At 41.5% G+C, this 5,779-nt stretch overlaps 1 long non-coding RNA gene across 1 annotated transcript; it reads left to right on the top strand.

The window, feature by feature from the left end:
- The first annotated feature begins 4,794 nt into the window (after window positions 1-4,794).
- On the top strand, window positions 4,795-5,563 carry LOC110347853 (uncharacterized). Its single transcript, XR_002392722.2, has 2 exons — window positions 4,795-5,002; window positions 5,414-5,563. It is a non-coding gene; the product is annotated as an uncharacterized LOC110347853 (long non-coding RNA).
- The last annotated feature ends 216 nt before the right edge of the window (window positions 5,564-5,779 follow it).

Here is a 5,779-nt window from a genome sequence, read left to right on the forward strand (position 1 = left end):
TATCTTCTTGGTTCAGTTTTGGTAATTTACATGTGTCTAGAAAATTATTTATTCTAGATTCTCTAATTTATTAGAATATAAGTTTTCAAAGTAGTTCCTTATAATCCTATAGATTTCAGTGTTGTCTGCTAAGATTTTACCTTTTTAATTTCCAATTGCATTAATATGAGTCTTTTTTTTTTCCCCTTGGTAAGTTTGGCTAAGGGTTTATCAATCTTGTTTGTCCTTTCAAAGAATCAATTTCTTCACTCATTTATCCTCTGTATTATTTTTAGTCTCAATTCCATTAATTCCTGCTCTGATCTTTGTAATTTTTTTTCTTGTACAAGTTTTGGACTTGGCTTACTATTGTTTTCCTAGGACTTTGAGACGCATCATTAAGTTATTTACTTGGGATTGTTCTATTTTTCTAATGTGGTCATTCACAGCTATAAACTTCCTCTTATATCTACTTTCATTGTATCCCATAGGTTCTCAGTTGTGCTGCCATTGTCATTTGATTCTAGGAAATTCGTAATTTCTTCCTTGATTTCTTCTGTGACCCAAAGATTATTTAAGAATATATTATTTAGTCTTCATGCATTTACGTAGCTTATGTGGTTTATTTTGCTGTTGATTTTTAGTTTCACTCAGCTATGATGTGACATTATGTCATATATTGCTGAGAAAATGTGTGTTCTACTGTTGAGTGAAGCACTCTGCAGACGTTAGATAAATCCATTTGTTCAATAGTGTAATTCAACTCTGATATTTCTTTATTGATTTTTTTTCGTCTGGTTGACCTGTATCTATTGTGAGAGTGGGATACTGAAGTCCCTCATTAAGATTGTATTAATGTTTATCTGAATTTTTAGGATGATTAGTATTTGTTTTATGAAACTGCATGTGCTGGCATTTAGTACATATATATATACACACACACATATATATACGTATATATATACATATATACGTATATACACACATATATATACGTATATATATATACATATATACGTATATATACACATATATATACATATATATACGTATATATACGTATATATATGTATATATATATAAAGTCCACCAAAAATATGTATACACATTTCAGAAAAACAGTATGATGTTTTTTCAAGAAATGGTGTTACCCTTGTATGGGGGACCTTAGAGGATGTTGTACAGTATATTGCAGAAAACCCACTACACTGCTGACCCTTAGAGAAGAAATTGAAAATGCATGTGCAGCAATCTCAATGACCAAGATTACCCCAGCAGCAGTTCACCATACCAATAAATGTCTGGAAGCTAAGGCCACCACTTTGAGCACCTCTTGGAATTGTGGAGGCCAGAGGTAATTTGTATTAATCTCATGATGTCTCAATAAATTTAGTATTAAAATATTTGTACACGTTTTTCTTTTCCTGGTGTGTATACGTTTTTTAAGCAGACTCTGTTTATAATTGTCATCTCTTTCTGTTGAGTTGCTCTCTTTACCAGTATGTGGTAACCTTTGTTTCTTCTAATCAATTTTGGTTTGAAGTTCACTTTTCTGAAAATAGGATAGTTACTCCCACTTGTTTTTGGGTTCCTGTTGCACAGAGTATCATTTCAGTCTATGTGTTTCTTTGTGGATAAGGTTTGTCTCTTGTAGACAACAAATAGTTGAGTACTCTTTTTTGATCCAATCTGCCAGTTTATGTCTTTTGATTGGGGAGTTATGATCATTTACATGGAGAGTTATTACTGAAAAATATTTACCAAATCCTACCATTGCATTATTTTTCCATGGCTAATTCCTCTACTTTTTCTTTTTATTTAACTTCTCTTTAAGGTAGATGTATTCTTTCTCTTGAGGATGTCTCTTTTTGAAAGAGACTTTCAGACCAAATTCCCCTTTATCTGGATCAGTTCAGAAATTTATTTATTCTTAGTTCTCAAACACTTTTCAGTGGCTTCTGTGCTCAATAACTGTTCCAAGTATAGTGGTTAGACTGACAAATATAAACAGCAACAATAAGAAAACAATAAACAAGAAAAGAAATGAGATAGCATTAAGGACTCTTCAGAGAATTAAAGTGTGTGTGTGTGTGTGTGTGTGTGTGTGTGTGTGATAGAAAGTGAGGACTCAGAGAGAACATTCAAGATAAGTTGGAAGAGTAAATTGTGAGGCAAAGAAAGGGAGTGGGCTCAGACTCAATGTGAGGAATACTCTCCATGCACTGAAGTAAGAGAAACTGACTCATGGCTGGTGAGACATGGACAAGGGGCCAGACAGGCCAGAGATGGGAGGTAGGCAGGGGTTAGAGGAGCTAGAATTTGAGGGTTAGGTTTTGTTTTCAATGTGGTGGAAAGCCTTGAGATTTAGGCCAGGAGTAGCCTATTTTGACATTAACAAAATCCGTTTAACATGTCTATTGAAAGTAGACTGAAGGACTATTGTGGAAGCAGGAAGATCCCATAGGCTGGAGCTCTCTGGAACTCAGAATGGCTTTCCAAAGCCTCTAACAGCCTGGATCTGACTGAATTCATAATAGGCTACAAGGAAGGACAGCCGAAGAGGGGTTTTGTGTGGATTCCTGGAGTTTGGGTTTGAAAAGCTGGTAGGGCTCATGGGGGTTATTAAGATGGAGGAGGCAAAGGAAATCACAAGGTGTTGGTGAAGGAGGGAAATAAAAATGTTCTGTCTGGCCTGTTAAATGTGAGATAATTCTTAGGCATCCGAGGAGTCACGTCAATAGGCAGCTGAGTCTAGATGTCTGGGATTCTGAGGGAAGATAGGGCAGGAGATAAGGATGTGGAAGTCCAACCAGTGGTATATGGAGCCTGTGCCAGGGTGGGATTATGGGGAGGTCTGTGAAAAGAGAAAGGAAAGGCCCAGGCAGAGCTGGATGTCCGCCACATAGAGTCAGGGGGGAAGAGCCAACACAGGCCCTTGGAGGAGCACTATGAGCATCAGGAGGAAGCAGAGATGGGTGAAGCCAAGAAAGTATTTTAGCAGGAGAGAGCGGACCACAGTGGGATGGTTGCTGAAAAAGTGAAATGAGTATTTGGGAAGGATGCCTGACTTCGCCACATGGAGCTCAAGTGTGATTTTTGTAAGACTAGTCTCATGGGGGTTGTGGGAAGGCAAGAGGCTTGTTTGGAATAGGGTCAAAGGTGAAATCTGAGAGCAGAGACATTGATTGCCATTGACTGCAGGTTTTCATGCTGTTCAAGAAGATATTGAAGTGTGTGTGTGGTGGGGGAAGTACAGGTTCCAGGCTTAGAGATGACCAGGGAAATGGGCCCCAGAGCACCAGGGGCACTTGCTGAATTGGGAGAATTCTTGGACAATGGAGGGTCCTATGCTTCTGTCCTTGCAGGGTCCTCTGTCCTTGCAGAAGGTGCACCAGGTGGTCAATAACACCAGGCATCTGCTCTCACTGACTCACTAGCCAAACCCCTCAGACACTCCACCAGTCAGGATTCTTGCCAGAGAGACGAACTTGGAATGTGGCTGGGTACCCAGACGGGCCTGCACATCTCTAACCATGTTCCCCTACTCTTACAAATGGCCCCAAGGGAGGTATATCTACTGGAAGTCACAGTCAAAGAAACCCTTGCTACCATAGGGCTCTGTGCCCTTGGAATGCTGTGGGTTCCTCTTTCATAATCCACCTCATTTTTTCTGTTTCCATTTACTTTCAAACAGCTTCAGTTTCATTGTCTTTCAAAGCACTCTGCTTATTTCTTCCACCCACTTCCTGTCTCTGATTCTTGCTTCTTTCCTATCATGACTCATGCTGCCCTGTGGCTGGGTCTGGTTTCTTCTTGGTTACACGTGCAAATCCTTTAAGCCATGAAGCCAGATGACTCAGTGAAATCCCTAAGGGACTGGAAGAGTTAAGATGTGTTTCTTTTGGAGCACTGTGCTATCATCAAGCATTTATGAAGTGCCTTCCCGAAGCTGTGGTGGCAATGAAGCTGAGAAGTGGGCATCAAGCTTTGCAGCAGACAGGTGAGGTTTTCACTCTGCTGCTTTCTTGCAGAGGATATTTAGCAAATAATGCAACTTTCTTACATGGGGTCCTGTGTATGGTTACACAGGCTGTGCATTGGAAGCTGCATTCACAGAGAAGTCTGCAACAACAGTACCTCTTGTGGGTGTGCTGTGGGCAACACCCACATGTAGCTGCTCTGGTTCAATGAGTCTATTTCTTTCTCAGTAAAACAGACTTGACAATCTCATGCTACAGGATTGGGAGGAGAATCATGCATGTAAACCTCCTGATTTGATGCTTGGCACAGGGGATTAGTCAAACACGTGGCACTATTATGTGACTGGATGCTGAGAGATGTAGGAGTGGAATTGTCTTTTGTCAAATTTATATTCTAGATCAAAAAGCAAGACTAACTCCTAAAAATAGCTGCTGGGAGGGGTATGATGCTGGGACAATCACAGTAAGCACTTCACCCACTTCTGCTCACTGTCACCAAACCAGTGCATACTGGCCAGGCACCTAAGGCCAGAATAGACGGCTTTTCTGCTGAGGGGTTTTCTTGCCAGTAGTGCCTGCTGTGCCACCTATATAGCAGGTGAGAAATGCCAGGGAAACCTGTCACCTCAAGTTAGGGGTGAGAGCAGCCCACCCATTTTGCTCCCATTTCCTCTCCAACCCTCTTTAGTGAGAAATCAGGAGTGCTTCATACCCAGATGATATTTTGGTGCCAGCTTCCTACCATCTACCTGGTGATGCTGACAACAATTGCTGCCCTCCCCAGTGATGCCACACATGTTTCCATGGTGACCCAGCACTAGAACTGTAGCTTTCTATCTAGATTTCTGGAGGGTTGCTATCCAATCTCCTTGGATTTGTTCTTATCTCAGTAATGCCCAGGTCCTTGAGCAGGTCACCTGACCTACTCAAGTGTTAATTTCCTTAGCACAAACATGGAGATAATGGAATCAACTCTATAGAGTCATTGGAGGATTAAATAAGGTGGTCCATTTAAACATGCTTAGCACAGGCCTTGACATCGAGTAAGTATTCAATCAATGTAAGTTATGATTGTTGTTATTGCCAACAAAGCCACTTAATTATGTGTTGTGCTGCTGTCTGCTTTTGGACCCCTTTTAAAGCCTTCTCTCTGGAGGTTTTGTGTAACTGCTGCTAGACCATCTGGGTACTGCTGGCTCTGAGACACTCACTACAGTTGATTCCAAATCTTTCACCCAGTCCCCATTATTGCTCCCTTCCTTACATGTTTTGGGTTTACTCCTTGCTCCTCTTTGGGACACTTGCTCCCATTTTGTGCTTGTTCCTTTTTCCATCCCTGGCCAATATCAGATGATTGATAGGGGTGGTGATGGTGGTAGAGGGTGATATAAGGGCTGGAGAACTATGGAAACGTGCTGAACTTGGGTCTGACCCAACTACATTCTCAATACCAGCTCAAAGCACAAGAACTGAGGACAGCAAACAGCTTCCTGGTGCACAGGAGGTGGAAATGGCCCAGGATGGGCCTGGCCTCAGCAGCTCTCCAGGCTCTTCCTTCCTTACTCCTGTATCCAAGACCAGCCCTGAAACAAATGCTTGCCATGTCCTGTCTCCAGTCCATCCTTCACCATGGTGTACCCTCGAGCTCCTTGGACAGACACTTTTACCACTGTGGGGGACATCCCTGACACCCCTGGTTGTATGCTCCTACAATATTTATATTGTATATATTTATAGGCTTGTGGGTTGTAGATCTTGGTAAGAGGAGGAGGGCTAGGGAGGTAAATTAGATGCCAACAATGCAAAGTTGAGCTAGGCAG

The sequence above is a fragment of the Heterocephalus glaber genome, unplaced genomic scaffold (genome assembly GCF_053883595.1).
Source record: "Heterocephalus glaber isolate CG9 unplaced genomic scaffold, H.glaber_assembly_v1.0 deba00001497, whole genome shotgun sequence".
In the NCBI taxonomy this organism is placed as follows: Eukaryota; Metazoa; Chordata; class Mammalia; order Rodentia; family Bathyergidae; genus Heterocephalus; species Heterocephalus glaber.